Source organism: Schistocerca nitens, chromosome 1 (assembly GCF_023898315.1).
Source record: "Schistocerca nitens isolate TAMUIC-IGC-003100 chromosome 1, iqSchNite1.1, whole genome shotgun sequence".
NCBI lineage: Eukaryota > Metazoa > Arthropoda > Insecta > Orthoptera > Acrididae > Schistocerca > Schistocerca nitens.
In genome coordinates this window covers 215,725,293-215,752,767 of record NC_064614.1, presented here as the reverse complement: position 1 = coordinate 215,752,767, position 27,475 = coordinate 215,725,293, and positions in this window count along the sequence as shown.

The following is a 27,475-nucleotide window of genomic DNA, read 5'->3' as shown; positions in this document are numbered from 1 at the left end:
GTATGATGTGATAAACGAAATTACTCAGGTAGTGAAGGGAGACGAAAATTTAATAGTCATGGGTGACTGGAATTCGAGAGTAGGAAAAGGGAGAGAAGGTAACATAGTAGGTGAATATGGATTGGGGCTAAGAAACGAAAGAGGAAGCCGCCTGGTAGAATTTTGCACAGAGCATAACTTAATCATAGCTAACACTTGGTTCAAGATTCATGAAAGAAGTTTATATACATGGAAGAATCCTGGAGATACTAGAAGGTATCAGATAGATTATATAATGGTAAGACAGATTTAGGAACCAGGTTTTAAATTGTAAGACATTTCCAGGGGCAGATGTGGACTCTGACTACAATCTATTGGTTATGAACTGTAGATTAAAACTGAAGAAACTGCAAAAAGGTGGGAATTTAAGGAGATGGGACCTGGATAAAGAACCTGAAAGAACCAGAGGTTGTACAGAGTTTCAGGGAGAGCATAAGGGAACAATTGACAGGAATGGGAGAAAGAAATACAGTAGGAGAGGAATGGGTAGCTCTGAGGGATGAAGAAGTGAAGGCAGCAGACGATCAAGTAGGTAAAAAGACGAGGGCTAGTAGAACTCCTTGGGCAACAGAAGAAATATTGAACCTAACTGATGAAAGGAAAAAAAAAATATAAAAATGCAGTAAATGAAGTAGGCAAAAAGCAATACAGACGTCTCAAAAATGAGATCGACAGGAATTGCAAAATGGCTAAGCAGGGATGGCTAGAGGACAAATGTAAGGATGTAGAGGCTTATCTCACTAGGGGTAAGATTGATACTGGCTACAGGAAAATTAAAGAGACCTTTGGAGAAAAGAGAACCACTTGTATGAATATCAAGAGCTCAGATGGCAACCCAGTTCTAAGCAAAGAAGGGAAGGCAGAAAGGTGGAAGGAGTATATAGAGGGTTTATACAAGGGCGATGTACTTGAGGACAATATTATAGAAACTGAATAGAATGTAGATGAAGATGAAATGGGAGATAGGATACTGCGTGACGAGTTTGACAGAGCACTGAAAGACCTGAGCCGAAACAAGGCCCCGGGAGTAGACAACATTCCATTAGAACTACTGATGGCCTTGGGAGAGCCAGTCATGACAAAACTCTACCATCTGGTGAGCAAGATGTATGAGACAGGCGAAATACCCTCAGACTTCAAGAAGAATACAATTATTCCAATCCCAAAGAAAGCAGGTGTTGACAGATGTGAATATTACCGAACTATCAGTTTAATAAGTCACAGCTGCAAAATACTAACGCGAATTCTCTACAGACGAATGGAAAAACTGGTAGAAGCTGACCTCGGGGAAGATCAGTTTGGATTCTGTAGAAATATTAGAACACGTGAGGCAATAGTGACCTTACCACTTAAGGAAAGGGGAACCTACGTTTCTAGCATTTGTAGACTTAGAGAAAGCTTTTGACAATGTTGACTGGAATATTCTCTTTCAAATTCTAAAGGTGGCAGGAGTAAAATACAGGGAGCGAAAGGCTATTTACAATTTGTACAGAAGCCAGATGGCAGTTATAAGAGTCGAGGTGCATGAAAGAGAAGCAGTGGTTGGGAAGGGAGTGAGACAGGGTTGTAGCCTCTCCCCGATGTTATTCAATCTGTATATTGAGCAAGCAGTAAAGGAAACAAAAGAATAATTCGGAGTAGGAATTAAAATCTATGGAGAAGAAATATAAACGTTGAGGTTCACCGATGACATTGTAATGCTGTCAGAGACAGCAAACGACTTGGAAGAGCAGTTGAACGGAATGGACAGTGTCTTGAAAGGAGGATAAAAGATGAACATAAACAAAAGCAAAACGAGGATAATGGAATGTAGTCGAATTAAGTCGGGTGATGCTGAGGAAATTAGATTAGGAAATGAGACACTTAAAGTAGTAAAGGAGTTTTGCTATTTGGGGAGCAAAATAACTGATGATGGTCGAAGTAGAGAAGACATAAAATTTAGACTGGCAATGGCAAAGAAATCGTTTCTGAAGAAGAGAAATTTGTTAACATCGAGTATAGATTTAAGTGTCAGGAAGTCATTTCTGAAAGTATTTGGATGGAGTGTAGCCATGTATGGAAGTGAAACATGGACGATAACTAGTGTGGACAAGAAGAGAATGGAAGCTTTCGAAATGTTATGGTACAGAACGATGTTGAAGGTTAGATACGCAGATCACGTAACTAATGATGAAGTATTGAATAGAATTGGGGAGAAGAGGAGTATGTGGCACAACTTGACAAAAAGAAGAGACCGGTTAGTAGGACATGTTCTGAGGCATCAAGGGATCACAAATTTAGCATTGGAGGGCAGCGTGGAGGGTAAAAATCGTAGAGGGAGACCAAGAGATGAATACACTAAGCAGATACAGAAGGATGTGGGTTGCAGTAAGTACTGGGAGATGAAGAAGCTGGCACAGGATAGGGTAGCAAGGAGAGCTGCATTAAACCAGTATCAGGACTGAAGACCACAACAACAACACATCCTTTCACCTTGAATTGTAATCCCACTCTTGAACTTTTCTTTCATTTCCGTCATTGCCACTTCGATGTATAGGGTGAACAATGGGGGCGAAAGACCCCATCCTTCCCACACACTTTTTAATCCGTGCTCTTCGTTCTTGATCTGCACTGGCTACCAGTGCTATCTGTTTATACCCTTTAATATAGAATGGTCACAGCTAGAAGGTCGTGTGTGGTGCAAACGTGTCCTGGAGACTCACTCATGCTTCCTGCAGCCAACTGAGCGAGTTTGAAAGAAGTGGAATAGTAGCCTTCCGAGTGGCAGGATGGTCCTTCCGAGAAATACCACACCAGTTGGACGTCCTGAGTCACATGTGCAGCGATGCTGGCATCAGAGGTCATATGAACATTGTCACACCCGTACACGAGTTTATGCATGCCCAGACGGCACAGACTCACGCTACGATCGTCGTAAGGGCAGCAACGGCAGATCGTACATGCACCTATGACAGCACAGGTAAGAGGGGTTGTCAGTCCAGACATGTCAACATGAACTGTTCAAAATGGTTCAAATGGCTCTAAGCACTATGGGACTTAACATTTGAGGTCATCAGTCCCATAGACTCAGAACCACTTAAACCTAACTAACCCAAGGACATCACACACATCCATGCCCGAGGCAGGATTCGAACCTGAGACCGTAGGAACCGCGTGGTTTCGGACTGAAGTTCCTAGAACCGCTTGATCACAGCAGCCGACCATGAACTGTTGCGAGTCTGTTAGTAACAGTGGATCTACGGGCACACGTACCTCTAGCCCGTCTTCCACTGACGCTACAGCACTGATGTGGACGGCACGACCGGCTCCGTCGAAGTATCACTTACGAGGGAACCTCCCCATCGCACCCCCCTCAGATTTAGTTATTAGTTGGCACAGTGGATAGTCCTTGAAACACTGAACACAGATCACTCGAGAAAACAGGAAGAAGTTTTATGGAACTATGAAAAAAAATAAGCAAAATATACAAACTGACTAGTCCATCTGCAAGATATGCAACATCGAGGATAGGTAAGTTCAGGATCGCCGTGGTCCCGTGGTTAGCGTGGGCAGTTGCGGAACGAAAGGTTCTTGGTTCAAGTCTGCCCTCGAGTGAAAATTTTACTTTCTTTATTTTCGCAAAGCTATGATCTGTCCGTTCGTTGATTGACGTCTCTGTTCACTATAATAAGTTTAGTGTCTGTGTTTTGCGACCGCACCGCAAAACCATGCGACTAGTAGACGAAAGGACGTGCCCCTCCAATGGGAACCGAAAACATTTGATCGCAGGGTCATAGTTCAACCGATTCCTCCACAGGAAAACACGTCTGATATACTCTATACGACACTGGTGACGGCATGTGCGTCACATGACAGGAATATGTTGTCGACCCACCTAACTTTTACACTTGGCGAATGGGTAAAAAAGATTCTTCTACCTTGCCCGATTTAGGTTTTCTTGTGGATGTGATAATCACTCCCAAAAAAGTGATGAAAACACAAGAGTTTGTCACATAAACTGCAACAAATGAATGCAACAGTTTCACAGTCGCTCAGTTTTCCCTGTGCTCTGTCAAAAAATATGTTGTTAACGTTTTCAAATTTTTCCGTGTGTAGACCGTCAAATCCTGTATATGTCCAAGCAAATCTGAACATTTCCTGGAATTTTGGAGAGTGAAGTTGATTTTGTGTGAGTGCCTGAACTTTGATAATTGTCTGAAAATAAAAAATTAAAATTTTCACTCTAGGGAAGACTTGAACCAAGGACCTCTCGTTCCGCAGTTGCTCAAGCTAACCACGGGACCACGACGCTCCCGAGCTCACACTATCCTTGATGCTCCCTATGTTCCGCATGGACTAGTCAGTTTGTATATTTTGCTTATTTTTTTCATAGTTCCATACAACTTCTTCCTGTTTTCTCGAGTGATCTGTGTTCAGTTTTTCAAGGCCTATCCACTGTGCCAACTTATAACTAAATCTGAGGGGGGTGCGATGGGGAGGTTCCCTTGTTAGAAAAAGAAATGGGGCGCCGTGGTCATCAGCGATGAAAGCAGATCCTGCCCGCAGAATGTTATGAGACCCATTCTTTTGCCGTTCTTACAGCAGGAAGGTGACGTGTTGTTCCGACAGGATAATGCTCACGCCCACACTGCCTGTGAAAATAATTGTGCTCTGCACGCCGTGCCACAGATTCCGTGGTCAGCATGATCTCTGGACTTGTCTCCAATCATGAGAAGTGACTCATCAACCAACAACCCTTACAGACTACTTGGAATTATCAAACAGTGGTGGAATAATGTATTCCAGGATAGTACGATTGACTGGATGCCAGAGTCAGCACCTACATTCCCGCCTGCGGAAGCTACACTATGTACTAATATGAGTGTTTCAACATGGGGCGATGCCTGGTACTTCAGCACAGCGTGTGCTACAGGCCTGTAAATGTAATCATTTCGTGTATTCCATGTACACAGTAGCACCAATAAAACTTGACTGAATTGAATTGGAAACCTCTAAAGGGTAGTACGTAAATACCAGTAGTGGTTCAAAAACTGATCTTTAAGGCATACCGCCTCCCGCGGTGGCTGAGCGATTCTAGGCGCTTCAGTCCGGAACCGCGCGACTGCCACGGTCATAGATGTGTGTGATGTCCTTAGGTTAGTTAGGTTTAAGTAGTTCTATGTTCTAGGGGACTGATGACCTCAGAAGTTAAGTCCCATAGTGCTCTGAGCCATTTGGAACATTTAAGGCGCCTCGGGCATGGATGTGTGTGATGTCCTTAGGTTAGTTAGGTTTATATAGTTCTAAGTTCTAGGGCACTGATGACCTGAGAAGTTAAGTCCCATAGTGCTCACAGCCATTTGGAACATTTAAGCCATACTCTCCTTACTTAATTGTGCCCCAAATCAGACACCACGGACTCGACGTCATAGCCATTCTCCACACTGTGGTGAATGACCTTATGCTGTCTGTTGTTACAGTATGAGACGAACCAATGGTGAACCACCACTCTTATTCCCTTACGGTCCAACTTCTGCAGTAACATTTTGTGATGAACGCAGTCAAAAGTCTCAGTTAAATAGAAAATTATTCTTAGTGTTCTAACTTTTTGTTTACTCCCTCCAGTACCTCACATTCAGTTAATACTATGCGGGAATTCAATCTGCATTTGAATCGCACCTGCTTATCTCTTGTGCAGAAGGCGCACAGTATTCTACTGCGTTGATTTTCAATAAGATACCATAAGAAATAAAATGTCTCATCTGTAAGCCACGCACTTCAAGCCGAAACTGAAGAATTTTCTTCGCGCCAACTCCTATTCAGTCGGGGAGTTTCTCGAAAGAGAATTAAAGATGTCCTTTTATTATATTGTTCATTATGCTACTATATACTCAGCAGCTAGTCGTCTGCATGGGATCTGTGTAAATTTTCTTGTTCAAATGGCTCTGAGCACTATGGGACTTAACTTCTGAGGTCATCAGTCCTCTAGAACTTAGAACTATTTAAACCTAACTAACCTAACGACACCAAAGACATCCATGCCCGAGGCAGGATTCGAACCAGCGACCGTAGCGGTCGCGCTATTCCGGACTGTAGCGCCTAGAACCGCTCAGCCACATCGGCCGGCTGTAAATTTTAATTTATCTATTATAAATTTTAATTATGTTCATTTCATTTGTTGGTTTGCTCCATTTATTCTTTCAATATATACTCTGGTCGCGTATATTAGAAATGGAGGTTGGTAGAATAGTACTGTGTTCAGCATAATTTTCACACACGCCAAATTTTTACTTATTTTCTACCGACTGTCAGCCGTAAGAATTCAAAATGGTCCAATTCACCGACTACTTGACCATCTTGGTACAATGTAACTTCTCTTTTAATAATTATGTCTTCACCATAAAACTGCCTACCACTTATACACGTTACGACAGGAATTTCGTTTTGATTGAGTGCACAGCCACCTATTTCACTGTCACTTATAAGCTTCACCAACATTATTTTCCCAATCCCATTCAGTTGTAGGCAGTAGCCAGTACAGCCCAACCCATCAACACTTTCGATTGGAAATATCAGTTGTTGTCTTGTCAACAGTAATCAGCATTCTTCATTGTCTCGCCTCACAGCACTGACGACATGAGGCTGATAATAACGACGGAACAGCTGCACAAATCGAAAAACTGTAGGCCAAGTCTGAGTAGCAATCCTATCCAAGTGACCTTCTATATCGCAATGCTAGCAGCTAACGAGAGTAATCTCATCCCCTCCCACTATCACGAACTGTTAACTAAGCCCTTACATAAAGCGCCTAAGATTTCTGTCGCCTTATTGAGACCAGCAATTGGTTTACGAAAGCTGGTGTCTCGATATTTCCTACCTAATGTCTCCTGCAATTGTTGTTCTGCACTGCGCCCATGACTGTTACCTAGCATCGGACTCCTACCCTCTTCTTTTCCCGAAATAACTAGGACTTTCTAACAACGTTGGGTGCTTGCTGCATGTTGCCTGCTCCTACAACTACTGAACACTCGTCTCCATATGTCTCTGACTGTTAAACCTATTCTGAACATTCAAAATGAAACTGACAGAGCGAGTTTTCTTCCTAATGGGCTTCCTACTAACTGTCATTTACCTCTTCTCCACCTCCCCCCTCTGTAGATTCTGCAGTTGTTGCCAGCCATCCTCTAACTGTGCCTGATTGCCCACTCCAGACGCGACCATGATTTCAGCACGCGAGTCATGTGCTGGCACTAGTGCTACAGCTCCCTTTTCTGGCTGCACACTTCCCCTCACCACTACACTATAGTTACTGAGGGTGGGAAGGGGAATAGTTTCACAGATTTTCGCTCTCAGGTTGTCTTGTAATTATTTGAAGGCCACAATGAATCCTTCAAATCTGTGGTTTTAGTTGATGTCCGTAAGCTTCGGGAGATGGACGGTGCTTTTTATCAGACGGTTTACTTTTTAAATGCATCCCATTATAACGGAAATAAACTGTTCCTCACCTTGCAATGTCTTACTCTCACCAGTGTACAGTGAAGTCCACTTAAAACGCGAGATCTACAGTTCAGTGAGGGCTCTAATTTTCAATCTTACTTTCTCTTTTGCCACATAAATTCAACAATAGCGGGTTTTAAATCGAGAAAACATCCTAGGCATGTCGACTGACTTCACCAACATCCTTTACAGTAGTGTGTGAAGCCTTCATATACTTCGCTAAACTTGGTCGAAAACTGTTGCAATTGACAGTGAATACTACTTTAGAAAATACGAGGTGTGGCTAGAAAAAAACCGGACTAGTACTGGTGAAACAATAAAACGAATGCAATCAGGCTGAAAGTCGCGTGGCCTGTCACGTGACTCTCGCTCCACCTACTGCTCGAGTTTCATCTGCCTCCTGCACTCAGTCTGACCGTGGCGTCTGTTTTAAGTAGTTGACGTTTTGTCTGTGCGTCGGAAAATGTTGAGTGTACAGAAAGAACAACGTGTTAACATCAAATTTTGTTTCAAACTAGGAAAATCTGCAAGTGAAACGTTTGTAATGTTACAAGTGTACGGCGATGATTGTTTATCGCGAACACAAGTGTTTGAGTGGTTTAAACGATTTAAAGATAGCCGCGAAGACACCAGTGATGACACTCGCACTGGCAGACCATTGGCAGCAAAAACTGATGCAAACATTGAAAAAATCGGTAAACTTGTTCGACAAGGTCACCGTTTAACAATCAGAGCAGTGTCTGAGTTAACAGGAGTTGACAAGGAAACTGTTAGGCAGATTCTTCATGAAAGTTTCAACATGAACAAAGTGTGTTCAAAAAGAAAAAGCGACGGAAGTAATGTATGGACTTACCGAAAATGATCTGCAGCATTGCTATGAACAGTGGAAAATTCGTATGGAGCGGTGTAGAGACCGAGGAGGAGAGTACATTGAAGGTGATAACATGAAATTGTAAATAATTGTAAATAAATGTTTTTTCCAGCATCAGTCCGGTTTTTTTCTAGCCGCACCTCGTATGCTGTACGTTCCACCAACTTCATTTCGTGCTGTGTGCGTGCAAAATTACATAAAGGGATTTTTGACATATAGAACAACGTGCCCCATCTGTTGATCTTTCTAATTTTTTGCTATTCCGTCGTCAACTAAATCTTTAAATTATTTTTCTACATTCTGAATTAATATCGTTCCATAGCATATTTGAACTATCCGTAGATTGTGCGCCTGAACGATTGATAGTGTGATTACTCATCAATTTTTTCTGTCATTCCCATTAATTTGTAATGGCTTGTGACGGTAGATCACTTGAATGCGTCTGTTGTCCAAACAGTAACAGGATCTGTAAACTTCCTTTATACAATGAACAAATAGACGAAACTTAAATGGCGCTGACACCACGATTCTGCGGAACAGAAGAATGGCGTGCCAACGGAAAAATGCCACACCGCAGTGCTAAATGAAATTTTGCGTTGGACCGATTACTTCCGAGTAGTACCGAGCAAAGCCGAACCGTGGCTCGGCCAACACGCACTCCTCACATCAGCAAACCATGGCCGACCCAGGTCTCTTCCTACTACATGTCCTTCGGCTGAAGAAGAGGGCCTCGCTAGATTCCCCACTAGTTTCCCTGTGACAATCACCCCTGTTAAGTCACTCGCTGTACAGTTCATAACGTAGTCCACAACAACGACAACTTTTGCACTATTAGTAATATTTTACAATTCTTGGAACAAACAGAATGAAGTAACGGGAAACGTCACAAATCCAAACCCACAACATAAACTACCAGTGCATGAAACTTCCAGTAAACGACCTATCTTATCTTACTTAAAACACGAAAGCTGTAAAAGGGTAGCTTAGCTTCCTTTTTTTTTATCGGTCTTCTGACTGGATTAATATGGCCCACCGCAAATTCCCCTACTATGCAAACCTCTTCACCTCAGCACTTGCAACCTACGTCCACGATTATTTCCTGGATGTACCCCAATCTCTGGCTTCCTCTACAGTTTTACAGGTCTTGCCATCTACAGCTCCCTCTACAGTATCTTGGTAATTATTTCCTAATGTCTTAACATACGTCCTATTATCCCGTCCTTTCCGCTTTTCAGTGTTTTCCATAAATTACTTTCATCGAAGATTCTACGGAGTTCCTCCTCATTCCTTATCGTACCATCCCATATAATTTTCAACATCATTCTGCAGCACTGCATCAAAAATACCTCCAATACGTTCCTGTTTTCCCACATTCCGTGTCTCACTGCCATACAGATTTGTGCTCCAAATGTAGATTCTCAGAAATTTATCCTCAAATTAAGACCTATTTTGATACTTGTACACTTGTCTTAGCCAGGAATGTCTGCTTTTCCAGTGCTAGTCTGCTTTTGGTGTCCTCCTTGCTCCGTCCGTCACGCGTTATTTTGATACCTTGGTAGCAGAATTTCTTAACTTCATCTACCTCGTGATCAGCACTCTGGATATTACGTTTCTCGCTGCTCTCATTGTGGTACTTTTCATTATTCTCATCTTTCTTCGATTTACTCTCAATGCAGATTGTGCACTGTTCAGACTGCACATGCCATTCGAAAGATACCGCTATACTTCTTCTCTTTCAGCGATGATAGCAGTGCCATCAGGGAATCTTAACATTGATATCCTTTCACCTTGAAATGTAATCCCACTCGTGAACTTTTCTTTTATTTCCGTCATTGCCTCTTCGATGTATAGGGTGAACAACAGTGGCGAAAGACCCCATTCTTGTCTTACACACTTTTTAATCCGTGTTCTTCGTTCTTGATCTGCCACACTTGTTATTACGTCGTGGTTCCTGTATATATTGTATATTTCTGTCTTTCCCTACAGAGTACCTCTATTTTTCTCAGAATTTCGAATATCTTGCACAATTTTACATTGTCGAACGGTTTCTGCCCATCCACCGATCCTAGAAACGTGCCTTGATTTTTCTTCAGTGTTGCTTCCATTATCAACCGTAGTGTCAGAACTGTCTTTCTGGTGCTTTTACCTTTGCTACAATCCAAACTGATCCTCATGTAACGGATGTTCAACTTTCTTTTCCATTCTTCTGTATATTATTCTTGCCAGAAATTTGGATGCTTGAGTTATGAGCTGATTTGTGATAATTCTCGTACGTGTCGCCTCTTACAATCTTCTGAATTGTGTGGATGACGTCCTTCCGAAAGTTTGATAGTATATCTCAGTCTCATACGTTCTACACACCAATATTAAGTGACGGTTTTGTTGCCACTCTCATGGAATTTTACCTATCCCTTCTGCCTTATTTGATTTTAGGTCTACAAGAGCTCTTTTAAATTCTGATTCTAATACTGGCTCTCCTATCTCTTCCCCAATCCATTCCTCTTTCTTATCCTGTCAGGTTATAAGGTAAGTCCTCCGCCTCATAGAGACCCATAACGTGTTCTTTTCACCTATCCGCTCTCTCCTCTGCGTTTCACAGTGGAATTCCCGTTGCACTCTTAATCTTACCGCATTTACTTTTAATTTCACCGAAGCTTCTGTTGACTTTTCTATATACTGAACCAGTCCTTCCTACAATCATTTCCCTTCCGATTTGTTCACATGTTTCATGCAGCCATTTCGCCTTAGCTTCTACGCACTTCACATTTATTTATTTCCTAAGTTTCTGTATTTTTATGCTACCTTCTTTCGTCGATCAGCTGAAGTATTTCTTCTGTTACCCATGGATTCTTTGCATCTACTTTCATTGTACGTATGTTTCTTTCCAGTTCCTGTGATTGCCCTTTTTAGAGATATCCATTGCTCTTCAGCCTAACAGCCTGCTAACCTCTTTATAAACGCCGTATTTATATCCTCATAGAACTATATCCCTTCATTATCCACCAGATTAGCTGAGAGCGCTAATGTGCTGCAGCCTCGACTCAGGTAGGCACGCTGGCCCCGGATCGAATCCGCCCGGCGGATGAACGACGAGGGTTGGTATGCTGGACAGCCTGGATGTGGTTTATAGGCGGTTTTTCATATCCCACTAGGTGAATACCGTGCTGGTCGCCACGTCCCGCCTCAGTTACACGCCTCGCAAACATTTGAGAAACATTAGCACTATTCCATGGTAACACTAGATGCAGACAGCTGGGGTACACTAATTCCATCCTGGAGGGTATGAGGTGGTGGCAGGAAGGGCATCCAGCCACCCCTTAAAATTAACCATGCCAAATCCGAACTTAACCATGTGACCCTGCACACGATGCAGGACAACGGCACTAACGAAAGAAGAAGCAGAACTATATCCCTTCATTCCTTTGTGCTTCTCTATCCCATTTTTGCCAGTGGTTCTTCCTCATTCCTCTCTTAAACTTCAGCCTACTCTTCATCTCTACTGAATTATGATCTGAGTCTATATCGACTCCTGGGTACATTTCACAATCCAATATCTGATCACTGAATCTCTCTCTGACCACGATGTAATCTCACAGGAGTCTTCCATTATCTTCCGGTCTTTTCCAGATGTACGTCTTCCTCTTGTGATTCGCTACTGCTAGCTGAAATTTATTGGAGAACTCAATTAGTCGTCCTCCTCCCTCATTCCTACTACCAAGTTCACATTCTCCTCCTACTACAAACACACATTCTACTGTAACCATTCCTCGTATTCCTTCCCCTACAACCGCATTCCAGTCCCAAACGGCTGTTAGATATTCGTCTCCCTTCTGGTGCTGGAATACCCGTTCAATATACTCATAATTTTTTTTATATCTTTTCAACTTCGGTTAGCGACGTCGGCATATATACTCGAACTATCGGTGTCGGTTTGCCATCGATTCTAATGAGAACAACCCTTTCGCTAAACTGTTCACAGTAACTCACCTGCTATGCGGCATTTCTATTTATAACGGATGTATGCTGCTATTGATATTACTTTATACTCATCTAACCTGAAATTCTTGTCTTGTTTCCATTTCATTTCACTAATACATAATACATGATATCTATACGAAGCCGTAGTATTTCCCTTTTTCAGACTTTCTAGCGTCCTTGCTACGTTCAAGCTTCTGCCATTCCAAGACCAACCTCGCAGAAAGTTATCCTTGCGTTGATTTTTAAATCTTTTTGTCATGATCAGCCCCCCCCTCCCCCCCCCCCCCCCTTGTACCTTCCCGGAGATCCGAATGGGGTCTAGTTCAGAATACAATCGAGAGATTATCATAACACTCTTCCACATGTCCTGCGAAACTCTTTCTCATGCCCTGCGAATACAAATTATGTATCTCTAATGAAGTGGATTCCACTGTCTTATGCATCCTCATACTATTCATCATTGCTGATTCTTCCACTTTGAGGGGCAGTTTTCCACCCCAAGGGGAAGCGAGTGCCCTGAACGTCTGTCCGCTCCTCCACCTTCTTTGACAAGGCCATTGGCTGAATGAGGATGACTTCTTATGCCTGAGTCTTCGGCTACTTTGCTGCTAACTTTTGTGCAAAATTTAAGCTTTGGCAATGTTCGAAGCTCGGACGGAAAATGTTTCGGTTACTACCCCTACACCTTAGGTGCAGGTTTTCAGTGTGAAACTCGAAATATCGCAGTCAAAATAACAATAGCGTTCAGAACAGTGAGTAGCAGCTGATGAATTTCTCGCTGTGTTGTGATTAATAACATATAAGTGGTCAACAAAAATGGTTCAAATGGCTCTGAGCACTATGGGACTTAACATCTATGGTAATCAGTCCCCTAGAACTTAGAACTACTTAAACCTAACTATCCTAAGGACATCACACAACACCCAGCCATCACGAGGCAGAGAAAATCCCTGGTCCCGCCGGGAATCGAACCCGGGAACCCGGGCGTAGGAAGCGAGAACGCTACCGCACGACCAGTGGTCAACATGTTACCATAATTTTTACTGATAAACTGTACTGTGATAGTAAAATTGACATCACAGCGAGAAGTAGCAAGTATGATTGACAGAAGATGCAGTAACTAACGTAAATACTCTTAAGTATATGGAGGGATTCATGCAGGGTGATTCTGCTGCTCGTACCAGTGAGTTGTATGGAACCCACAATGCCTTCAAACACCAAGTGCTAGATTTTCATATTCTCTCACTCAGCTAATGCAGACTATTAGTCCTAGAGAAAAAATGAACAAGAGTCTTTCGTAGGAAAGGTAATTTAGTAAAATTTTATTGTGGGATACGTTTTTACCAGTTTCTGAATCATTCAAGAGAAACAAACGAAAGCTTCCTCGAAAGGCGATTTTTTTGAATAACCCAAAAACCGAGGCTTCCAGAAAATACGTAAAAAGCACTCCGTCTTCAGGCCACGAACAGCCTACCGGGACCATCCGACCGCCGGAGGATACGCATAGGAGGGGCGTGGGGTCAGCACACCGCTTTCCCGATCGTTATGATGGTATTCTTGACCGAAGCCGCTACTATTCGGTCGAGTAGCTCCTCAATTGGCATCAAGAGGCTGAGTGCACCCCGAAAAGTGGAAACAGCGCATGGTGGCCTGGATGGTCACCCATCCAAGCGCCGACCACGCCCGACAGCGCTTAACTTCGGTGATCTCACGGGAATCTGTGTATCCACTGTTGCAAGGCCGTTGCCCACCAAATGCGTAAACCAGTACAAAATTTAACAACATCATGTTTCCTACATGAAAAGTCCTGTGAATTTTTTTGTGTAGGACTAATAGTTAGTGCGTAGCAACTGAGAGAATAAGAAAATCTCGTGCGTGGTTTTTGAAGGCATTGCTGGTTGCAGAGAACCAGTCAGTAGGGGCAACTGAATCGTTCTGTATATAACAGCTTCGATTACCTCAGTGTTCTTTTTTGGTAGCATATGCACAACAGAAATGGTGTTTCTTATTTCTTAAACATATCATCTTGCCTTTCCAGCATGCACATTTATTCTGTACTGGGACTGGAGTGGTCCCTGCGGCCGGGCACCGTTTCGCTGAAATCTGCCCGCGGCATATCTGGCTGCCGGCCTGCCTTACCTCTGCAGTGCTGGGCCGTACGGTGGGCGGCGGACGATTGCTGCCGATGCGGACGGGGTGCGGCCGACTGCGGCTGTGCACGCTATTGTATCCGGGGCGGCCGGAAATATTTCCATTCTCCCAGATGGCTTCTGCGGGCCCTCCCTCCGCGCTGCGGCTGCTTTGTAAGCAATTCCTGCGGCGACCCCGCTCTCCCTGCGCTCCCGCCTTCTGCCACAACACGCAATTTCGGACACTTAACATTCACAGAAAATGCTTTTCTACATGCATCGATCTGTACCTTCGCCAGTCCCTGCGCCTCTTTCTTCTTCACTGTATAACGACACTCCAGTTCAGAATTTATCATATACAAATCAGCTTAATGTTTCTTAACTGAGAGCATTATCTTGCTACAGTGACTTGAATTTTTGAAGGATGTATTTCCAGAAATTTTCATGATACACAAACGAGACATTATAACTACATTTCTTACATTGTCCTTTTTCATAGTAAATGACATTTTCCTAATGTTCTGCAAATTATTCCCCATGTGACCAACTACCCAAATTAGGACACATCAGGTGATAATAGAATGGGACTACCATAGACGAACTGAATTGCGACTTACGTAGAATATTAATAACTATCGAATGTGTGCCGGCCGCTGTGGCTGAGCGGTTCTAGGCGCTTCAGTCCGGAACCGCGCTGCTGCTGCTGTCGCAGGTTCGATTCCTGCCTCGGGCATGGATGTGTGTAATGTCCTTAGATCAGTTACGCTTAAGTAGTTCCAATTCTAGGAGACTCATGACCTCAGATGTTAAGTCCCATAGTGTTCAGAGCCATTTGAACCATTTTTTTCGAATTTGCATAGCGTACTATGCCTACAGCCAAAACAAAGCCAGAAACATTGCATGAAGTCAGTGTAATGCTGTTGGCTTACATTTTGTGCTAAGACTGAAGCAATAATATTACAGAATTTAATATTTCTTTTAAACTGTAGAGGCCGCGCGGGATTAGCCGACCGGTCCAGGGCCCTGCAGTCATGGACTGTGCGGCTGGTCACGTCGGAGGTTCGAGTCCTCCCTCGTGAATGGGTGTGTGTGTTTGTCCTTAGGATAATTTGGGTTTAGTACTGTGTAATCTTAGAGACTAATGACCTTAGCAGTTAAGTCCCATAAGATTTCACACACGTACACATAAGCTGTAGAAATTTATTATATACTACCGACCAGCCCCAGTTTCGTACGGATAGTATTAAGTATCTATGCCTGAATGACTTGTTTAGAATATGTTGTGAGGAGCGAAATAATGCATGACGCTGCCAATCAGAGTTACGTCGCGTCTTGTTTTCGGAAGTAGTTTCCAAAGAGTGAATTATAGTCTGATGTTATCGAGAAGCAGAAAATCTTACCCGACGAACTTCATCGGATTCTTGAGATTGCATAATCTTCAGCCTTTTAGCGGTCTTACTCTAATGAGGGCTTGCCGTTTTCTAGGCATTTTATTCATAAACAAAACAAATTAAAACGTAATAAGTGAGCACCCAAACCACAAAGCAAACTCAATAAATTCGTTTTTTCCAGACAAGAATTGAAATATAAGTAAAACCTGTCAAAAGAAGCATAGCAGTTTGGTTGAGGTCAGTTAATACAAAAAGCGATATCAGTAAATCGATGTATCTTCGCTAAGTAATTTTAATGTAAGTTGGTATTTGTAAAGATAAGATTGCAGCACTTATAATTCTGTCATGACATAAAGTTCCGAAAACACCTGTCTCACTGATGTAACGCACAGTAACAATGCAATCTACTGATTCTTTTGTGTACTTTGAAATTAACAGCGCCATCTATTGGTTCTTTGGTATACTACACTGACATGAATAAGCTGAGCACACTCCTACAATTTTAAATTTAGATTTATGATCTTCTGCGATCAGATTTTATGAAATAAAGCCTCTAGTTGCCGCAAATTGTTCACGAGTTAACTGTGAAAATCCCAAGAAAATTTATCTAATAGTTTTGGAGATCAACGTTTTCAAACATACAAAGTTTCTAAAAACAGTCTTATTTTGTTCTGTTCCACTCTCTACAAGACCAGAAATCAGATTTTGTCAGATTTTTTCGATGTACAGGCACGATGGTGTCACAGTTTTATTTCTCCTAATTCCATGGTGGCGACCGTCTTAACAGGAAGACAAAGAAAGCTGTACATCAGATGGCTATGCAGCTCAACTTCTCACTACATCAAATGAAAACCATCAGTCATAAAATGTTTACAGGAAATAGTATAACAGTCTATGATGTAGATACTAGCACCACACTGATGCCACGCGGAGTGACTGTGCGGTTTGAGGCGCCATGTCACGGACAGCGCGGCCCCGGCCGGCCGCAGCGGCCGAATGGTTCTATGCGCATCAGTCCGGAACTGCGCGACTGCTATGGTCGCAGGTTCGAATCCTGCCTCGGGCATGGATATGCCTTAGGTTAGTTAGGTTTAAGTAGTTCTCAGTTCTAGGGGGCTCATGACCTCATATGTTAAGTCCCATAGTGCTCAGAGCCATTTGAACCATTTTGAACCATTTGACCGCGGCCCCTCCCGCAGGAGGGTCGAGTCCTTCCTCGAGCATGGGTGTGCGTGTTGTTCTTAGCATAAGTTAATTTAAGTAGTGTGTAAGTCTAGGGGCCGATGACCTCATCAGTTTGTTCCCTTAGGAATCCACACACATTTCGAACAAAACTGATCTCACATATAAAAATCATTTTATCTTCATAGTAGCCTAATTACCACACATAGTAGTTTAAAAGGAAGCAGTGATATACCTGACGTTCCATACAGGTATCAATCATCAGGGGAGAACCAAACGTCCGTATACACCATTGGACGTACAAGACGCATCCCTACAGAACCACAAGTTTACCATACGGTATAGTGTATTACCCCATCGCATGCGCCTTTAGGTAATTAACCTGTATCAGACTGTAGGTGCCCAACGAAAACTGTAAACTATCATTTCAAAGCAAGGATTTTTTATTAATACTAAATTATGGCCCTACAGACCTCAAATGGATGGTGGAATAGTGAAACAGTAATTTAATTTTCAGACCAGGTGAGATAGGTATGTAATGAAAGTCAAAGTTACCATAACCTCTATTGTTTATTATAAATCCTCACACAAAAATAGTACAGAAGCTGAAATAAAGTATAACAGGAACATGTTTAATAGCACTGACAAATTATCACAAGATTATGAAACAGTTACAAGTAACTAAGGTTGGTAGGAGGTTCGAGAAAACGAGCCGGTAGGTAATTTACTACATTATTAGCACACTGATCCATTTCCGTGATCTGACAACAGCGACAGCAAAAATTTGTGTTCGTCGAGTTATGCATGCCAGAAGCCACTGTACCAAACGGTGCCTGTGAATCCCGAAAAGCTACCTAACACAAACTTTATATCATGTATGTTCCAGTTGGGCTGAGTGTTGTGTTGTCCTCAACATCATTTCATCCTGATCACCGGCGCGTAAGTCGCCCAACGTGGTGTCGACTGAAATAACACTTGCACATGGCGGCCGAACTTTCTGGATGGAACTTTCAAGCAGAAATCCAACGACTCCTCAGTAGCCATCCGGACAGCCGCGGCATTGCTTCCTGTTCGCATGGTGTTGGCTGGAGATGGGCATACTCTTGTATTGCCCAGTACTCACAACAGGCTTCAGCAAACGCTGTCCTACCTGGGATCGACGTCACCTTTCACGTCCTGCATTCAGTGATGCCATACGCTCATTTCCATTTCCAGAGCAGAGTGAAATGGCTACTTCTCACATTTAATACTGTGAGCAGAATTCGAAGTCATTCTCTTGTTCCTCCTGTCTTCCCTGCTTCGGCAGCCAATCGTAGCCTCTCACAGCAATCATCCAATGACAAGTCAGTTCTCCTGGAGCATCCTCCAATTTGTCAATAATTTTCCAAAACAGATACGACAGACCAGCAGGAGCAGTGAAATTCGTGTATTTTCGCGCCGAGAGACCTACAGCGAAAGAAAGTAATTTGTTTTCGCTCTGTCCTGCGGTTCCTCAATTGAGTGCGTTATTGTGTTACAGCATGTTGTTTGCTATTACCCTCCTAATATTCTCATCTGCTTTGTATATGTGAGAGATTGGCTACAGGTATTTCTGGGACGAAAAAGTTACAGTCTTGCACACAGAATTCTCACACCTCGGCTGCCGTGTTCGGCGAAGGGCATATAGCCATATATACCAGCATCTTTTACAAAATTTGCATAGTGTCCACTGGTAAATTGTTCTCCTATCGGCTGACCGGCGCCGTCTTCTCTGCATTCTCCTCCCAAGGCTCATCTAGCCCACTTTCTCGGACCTTTACTGTACTTTAGAACACCCTCAACGCAGAAAAACGCTTTAGGAACTTGGGAGTGGCGGTCATCTCAAGCAGAAATCCAACGACTCCTGAGTAGCCATCCGGACAGCCGCGGCATTGCTTCCTGTTCGCATGGTGTTGGCTGGAGATGGGCATACTCTTGTATTGCCCAGTACTCACAACAGGCTTCAGCAAACGCTGTCCTACCTGGGATCGACGTCACCTTTCACGACCTGCATTCAGTTAACACTGGCCTTCACTCTCCTTTGATCTGCTGTCAGTCTGTGAAACTGTCAAGCTGGCCAAACGTAATTCTCAATAAATAAAACCCATAGCAGTGTTTCATGTACTGCCAATCAGTATCGGATAATCTTTGATTAAAATACATACGCTATTTTCAAACAAAATTAATTCGATCCAAAAATGACTCTACATAATTTGCATCTGAAACATCAACGAAACATTCAGTTTCGCCATCTTTCAACAGTATGACTGACACCGTGGGTGGAAGCTTTAAGGCATATTTACTGACTTCTGGAATTAGTTGAATGTTTTCCGCAGCATTTCTATAACCCTGATTATATTGTCCTTTCTCTTAATAAGCATCTCAAGACTTAAACTGCTCGTACACAAATTCCATAATTATAAAAAATGTTTGCAAGAAATTAGTGAATTTAAGAGTAACCAACAACGCAAGTAAAGTTTGGGGGCCGATTCCGACTGTTTCGTACTAGAAGTGCAATACACACGATGTCACGCTGAAACTGCAGCTCTGTGCGATTGTTCATTGAAGTATTTTCCAACAAAATAGTGTAACACGAAATCGCATAACCGTTACTGACACTCAGTTTCATCTTTAAGAAATCTGATTCACAGATAAACGTCTTACTTCCAATGAAACTAGTTATGAATATGGTATATCTATTTGAAAAGGTGAAATTATCGTCTTCGGTGACGAGTTATTTCACGTAATTGTTCAAAACATGTAACTAGATGATAATGCATTACATAGTTTGTACGTACTTGCTTGCTACATTCTTTGAGTTTAGTTAATAAAATGTAAATGTCTTGTGACTAGGACCTCCCGTCGGGTAGACAGTCCGCCGGGTGCAAGTCTTTCGATTTGATGCCACTTCGGCGACTTGCGCGTCGATGGGGATGAAATGGTGATGATTAGGACAACACAACACCCAGTCCCTCAGCGGAGAAACTATCTGATCCAGCCGGGAATCGAACCCAGACCCGTAGAATTGACATTTTGTCGCGCTGACCACTCAGTTACCGGGGGCTGACTTGCGTTGAGTGAAATGTAGCTAATGATCATTAAATGTTTTCCAGGCGCTTATGTAAGCTCTCTTACAATACGTGTGCGACCTTTATTATCTGCTAAAATACACGAGATAAACAAATGAATGGCTATAGCCCTCTTTTTACGAAGATGCCTAATAACTTCTAGTGAGCTGATGTGGAGTGGGTTCAAGCAGAGTGAAATATCATCACACGGGTACGTATCTTCCACCCCAACATTCTCAAAAACTGTGTCAAACACTTTCAGTGGATTGCACCACTATGTTTATTGCGCTCAAAAGCCGCATTTAGGATCGAGTCGTGACATCAGATACGCCACAGCTGAATTCTATTGGGGTGGACTTGTTCAACAGTTGTATGTCTGTTTTTACCACTCCTAGCAGCTAAACCATGTACTTAACTTTTTATGGGTAAAACTGAGTACTTTAACTCTACCATCCGTAAAGCTACTGAGGATTAGCATTATAACGGGAATGCACAGATAATCTAGAAGGATATGGATCAAGGATACATTTCTTCTGACTTGCTCCAACGGCAAGCCAAGATTTCTTTTCCTTTGTCTATTTCTTCATCTCAAAGTAGTACGTACGTGAATATATACAACTTCCTTCACTATTTGTTCTCCCCCTACAATCCTTGACCTCTACGCTTCCCTTTAGCCCCATCTGTCTCCTCGTTCTCTTGATATTTCTTCTCTTGCCGATTCTGAGGATATCCTCTTCATTTCTCATTTCTCCAGTTCCTTAATTTTCCTTGTCTAATACCACATGTAAACGTCTCCATTTCCTTCTTTTCTCGTTTTCCTACACTCCGTGATTCACGTCCTTAAAATGCTGAGCTCTAGACGAACACGCTCAGACTCTTCTAGCTGAAATATGTCTGTGTTTGATACTAGTAGACTTACGATTGGTAGAGCAGACAATTCATTCTTAATGTAAACAAAGACAGTCAAGCAAAATTTCAAATGAAAAGGCATGGCTAGTGGTGCTATCTAACCCTTTAACTGCTCTGGACGTGTTAACGCGGGCGCCTTTGTACCTGTTCCCTGTGTGCCCTAAACGTGTTTACGAGCAGTCCTTCTACCTGGTACTCTGAACGTGTCTACAGGGCTGTAAGTATCCGGATGTTTTTGAATCTTAATAGATTATTATTATTATTATTACTATTATTATTATTAGCAACTTTTGTGTCAAGCTGTTACCGAGCGATAATATTCACCAGAAACATGGAAAATAATATTTACGTTTTTATTATATATTTCTGAAACTAATAGTCACTAACCTGTTTTCTTTCATTAACGCAATATAAAGGGTGGTCAGAAACGAGATGAAATGTTTGTAAGGGTGTTGCTGGGAGGTTGTGCTGAGAAACAAATGTCAAGAACAAAATTCTATACGTTGTATGGTTTACGAGTTAATTAGTATCCAAGTTAGCCAAACAGGCCGTTGCGCACCCAAATTCAACCTGCCTTCCAAAGACAGTGCCGCCAAGCGTGTTCTTCGTTCGGTTACCTAAAACCCAACAAGAGAGCAATAAGTAAATTAGACATGGGGCAGCACTAAAGATCGAACCCGTGCCCAAGGCTGAGAAAACTCGTGCGTCATCATCCATACAATGAGAACAACTGACACTTATTGTATCTGGTGGCGGATCGCTTGAATTTGCGCACGCAATGGCCAGATTGGCTATCTTCAATGCTAAATAATTCGGAAACGCAACCTGTCGAATTATTTTATAAACAATTATTTCTCAGCAGAATCTACCTTGCAACACGCACATTTCAGACTGTTTCTGACCACCCTGTACCTTGTGTAGAAACTTACGTATGCGCTGTCGTCTGCTGGACGAGACTGGTGAACACCTTCCTGTGATTGGTTAAAATAAGAATTTCAACTGACCTTGGACATGTATGTCAAACGAAGAAACAACGAAAGAAAAATAATGTAAGATGTAGCAGCATTACGGATTGCTTCATTTCACCATTAGCTGCTTCTCAGATTGAGAAAGATAATTAAACTTACTGAGAATATGGTGTACTTTTGCAAATCACTACCATGGAAGACACAGTTCCAACAAGTATCTTGTATGTAGTTACCGCACATCAAAGGTACTGTGAACGTGAGTCCTCTAATGCGTAATTTATATCGATAAGGCGATGACTACTCTTTGCATCTTCATTTATTTAAGTTCATTCGATATTCAACCCAGAATCATATACAGGTTAGACATTCTGAGAAGCAGAACATTAGTGCATCAATATTTTTCAAAGAAATTAGTAATTAATAGTTCCCACTTACTTGGCTGCTACAGGTGGCGGCGTTGTTGACGCGTCACAGAACTGCAAAAGAGAGACAGATGTCTTAGGATTTTTTTGGCATTTAATCAACAGGATGACGTGAACAGACAAATACAAAGAAATACAGAGTAACAAAAACGATTCCGTACTAACAACTTAAATACTAAAAGTATTAATTGAATTATATATAATATTATTGATCTGATGTATTAAATTTAATGTATCATATAAGGTTTTTTTCGCTGAGCTAACATCTCTTTCTCATTGACTCTGAGATGGGCGCCAAGGCAGCTATGACAGGACAACGTAAGGTGTACTGTACGTACTAAATAATGAGTGCTCCAGTTACCTCTACAGCATTTATTATTTTTACTTCTCTGTTTTGAGTCCGTAGATAAAAGCAGAAATCTAATAAACTGACCAGTACCTGCTCTACTTACGTTTCCTGGCCCCTATTGTGTTCCCTTTCATGGGTGAAATTATTCAGCCAAGTCTGAAAGCATTCAAGATGGAAATTTCCGAAAATTTGTTCTTAATTACACCTACCCTTGCTCCAGATATCGTCTAGAAAGCCTTGTTAGAAAAATCATCCATAGAAATTTCTAGTTTGAACATCGAGAGGAATTTTAAAATCACCTCATGTACTTTGAAATGGATTTAAAGATCAACACAAAGACACTTTGTCTTATTGATAACAAGTGAAAAATAGGTGAAAGGAATGTTACATCTCTGAATAAATGTAGTAACTGTAACAAAGTGTAAAAGAAAAGTGTAATGTAACGAAACAGTTACATGAATATTGTCATTAGTTTTAGTCTTACCATTCATAAGTACATATGGTATATTCGCTCATACGACACGTTTTTTGAGCGAGCCTACTAATTAATATGAAGTCATAACTCTTACTGAGACAAAAATTAAAATAATAAATTACATTCTGAATCATTACACATGTGGATTCTGTTGAACCGGGAATAGAATGTTACCCTTACCTGTCTATGGCAAAGGTATGCTGTAAAACTGTACAAGTTGCAAATGGAAAACCTCATATATGTAAAAGGAAACGAGGCCATGTTCAAGGGATGACGAAGGCTTGTAGGATGGAGAGTATCTGTCCTGAAGCGTAGTACAGGAGGAGTATGGAGATGATGTTGAAGAATTACACTGCTGGCCACTAAAACTACAGCACCAGGAAGGGCCTAGTAAACACAGTATAGCAGAAGAACGCACGAAGAAACCTGTAGGTGATCCCGTCCAAAAGACGTCTACTAATATCAAGCATATGCCCTGATCTAAGGAAGAAATTTCTAAAAGTACGCATTTGGAACATAGCGCTGTATAATAGTGGATCATGGCCAGTGGGGGAGTAAAAAAAAAAGATAACTGAAGAGTTAAAGATATGGTGCTGTAGATGGATGTTTAAAATTACGCCTCCTGTTAAGGCGAAGACAGAGACATATGGAAAACAAAGAAATAAGGAACAGGATGGTAGGACATTTGTTAAGACATCAGGAAATATCGTCCATGGTTCTAGAGGGAATTGTAGAAGACAAAAACTGTAGGGCAAGACAGAAATTGGAATTTACGCAACAAATACTTGGTAGTATATGGCGTTATTGCTACTCTGAGATGACAAGTTTGTCACAAGAGAGGAATTCCCGGTATATATATATATATATATATATATATATATATATATATATATATATATATATATATATATATATATATATATTCTAGGTTAGCAAATTGGAAAAAAAACTTACTTCAGTAACTGTATATTGGCATAAGATATTGACATGGAAATAAGATGAAAATTCCTGACAGAATACAACTGGAGAACGTCATTTGCACAAAATAATAGTGAGCCATAGGAAATCAGAAGACGAAACTGAAAGCATTTTGTATGTGGGTAGACGTAATACTAAAGAGTATACATAAGAAACGAAGTCTACGGAACATTCTTACAGGAGAAGAGACCGGATTGTGAGACAGCTGCTACGGCATCCACAAAAATTTCACTTGGTGCTGAAAGGAGCAGTAGCGGATAAACGAAGTCAGTGGAGAAAAGGACTAGAATACGTAGAGCAGGTTACAGGGCATGTTAGGTGCAATATTTGAGGGAATATGAAAACATCAGCACGAGATAGGAAAGGATATAGGGTAACAGAACTCCGTTCCTGTCCCTCTAGTAAGGAAAACACTCTGACAATACCCAATAATGTTATTCCTTCTATACCCTGTGAATGTTGCAGTTCAACATGGATAATAGTACTGAAACTGGAAAAATGTCTTAGAAATGGTCATCTATCAAAAGCATGTACAGCGAATTCACTGATTACTTACCTTTACCCTATTGTAGTCCATACTGTTGTTTACTTATTTACTGCGATGGGATAAAAAATAAAGGAAACTCTAGGTTCAGGTTACATCATATCTAAGAAAATACATCAGCTGTCTTGTACCTGAGTTCACGCAATAGCATTTGGATGTAATAATTTTCCACATACAAAAAGCACTTCGTTACTTGCACTTTTGATACTTGCTAATATATTCTTTGCGAGCACTATGGGAGTGGTCATAAAGTTTCAATTAGCAACTCGAAAAATTGAGCTGTGACCATGAAATTTGGCGATAATCTCAATCTTTTTTTTTCATATTCACCCTACAATGTTACACATCTTTCCAAAAGAAATATAGACTGGTGGAGGTCTTGGCTGTAGAAGCTCCGGCTTGAACATCGCGTCGTCGTCTTTCCGGAAATGGCTGCCACACAATTGCTTCTTTATCCATCGTAAGAAGGAGAAGTCACTAAGTGCCATGTCAGACGAATAGAGAGATGAGATCAAATTTGGAAGCCCAAAGAAGCAGCACTTGTGATTGCATGACCTGTGCAGCGTGACCTGGAGCGTTATCGTAAAGACAAAGCAGCCATTTGGACAGGTTCACACGTCGCTTCGTCTCGACAGTCTCCTGTAATCTGCTCAGAAGATCCGGCAGCACGCTCCCGTAAAGGTTTGCGCCTTACGAACACCATACCTTGGCAGTATTACCACCTTGCCTTTAGCCTTTTTACTGGACATAAATCAACATGTTTCCACTTCTTGCTTTGCTCTTTTCGTAGAGAAACGTCCAGTACTCGTCTATGGCCATAGGCGTCTGCAATGGGGCGCAGGAGGGGGCGCCATTCCCGCCTGCCCCCCCCCCCCCCTCTAGAATCTTGATTACGAAGTTCTTAAGTTCTTATTCATATATAGAATAGATAATTCTCATATTTCAGGGATATAACGAATTATCGGTTTCACCTACAAAACCAAGTATTGTGACATAACGTTTCGAAACTGACTAACTTATTTATATTAAAATTGGAAATTTTAGAGAGTGTTTCCCCCGTCACCCCACCCAACTCTGTCCTCCACGGTCGTAGCTGCACCACTAAGTGGACTATGCCTGACAGTGTAGACTAAACGTTTTGCACAAATGCAGCCACACTTCAAAACCTGACCTGCTGACCAGCGGAAAATGGGCATCATTGGACTGCTCTTGCCACATGTATTTGGAGATACAAACCAACCTAAAAATATACTTCTCCTAATAGCTATAATTGTTAGTCTGCAAATGAAGTAAGTACTGATGTAATGTTGTTCAGTACACCATTCTCAGTCACCAATAACAAAATCAGAATTTGTACCCTTTGCATTCTTTTTCAAGGTGATATGGTTAGCATTCCAGCGATGTGGCGCTGATTCAGGCCCCAACACATGCCAATAGGAAGCAGCAGGAATAGGCAGCTGCATCTACTCGTGCGAATACACGAATCAGTGTACGATGCACTGCAGAATGTAGAGCCAAACAGTGGACTGCAGCGCAGACAATGGCGGCTCACAACAGTGACGTGCACCTGCACAAGTAACGATGGAGACCAGCAGAGATTGCCCTCATACATAGGCGATGCGGGAGACCAACACAGTTCACCCGCATGGGAGATGATGGCTGGGAAGTAGACACCAACTGTGGACTCACAGGGCAGATGGCCAGAAGAATGTGGAAGCTAGCCAGCAAATGGTCTGCTGGTTAAAAGGTACCAAGCCAGCGAAATTCAGATTTATCGCAGGTAACAGAACCAAAGTGTCCAGTGGTGGCGACTTTTTGATGCGTTTTTAGTTACCGAGCGAGATGGCGCAGTGGTTAGCACACTGGACTCCCATTCGGAAAGACGACGGTTCAATCCCGCGTTCGGCCATCCTGATTTAGGTTTTCCGTGATTTCCCTAAATCGCTCCAGGCAACTGCCGGGATGGTTCCTTTGAAAGAGTACGGCCGACTTCCTTTCCCGTCCTTCCCTAATCGAATGAGACCGCTGACCTAGCTGTTTGGTCTCTTCCCCAAAACAACCCAAACCCGTTTTTACATGTAGACTTACGTAGAACTCCGGTTGTGGCGGATGAAAATGCCTTTCTAAAATTGATTGTAACGGGTAGTCACGTTTAAAGTGCAACTGCTCACGGATGTCCAGTGTAGGCGGTAATTATCGTATGGTAGTGAAAGTTGGTAAATATGCTGAAGCGTTAATGTAGAACCGACTTACACTGGCAAAAATTACTTCAAATTTTGGCCACCAGGTACAAATTTGGCTGTGTACACTGTTTGTATGATATTATGACAGCCTCGCTGTCATTTGACAAGCCATAATGTGAGTGAACAGTGTGACTATCGAAAAGAGAGGCAGTGCATTTTTTATAGTGAAACTGTTTTATGTGGACGGGAGAGAGTATTGCTGGCTTAAAGGTCTGAGGAGAGGCCCTGTGTCGTTAAATGGTTTGAAAAAGATGATAACCAAATTCGAAAATGAGGGTGAGGTTGGTGTAGCACCTAGAAGAGCAAGGTGGAAGTCATTGAAAAGGTTGCTGTTGTTCTGACTGACCAGGCAGCAACTGCCGCTCATAGTGGTAGTCCTCGTGCAGTGCCACGGAGTTGTCCATCCCATGGTCAACAGTATGGAATGTTTTGTAC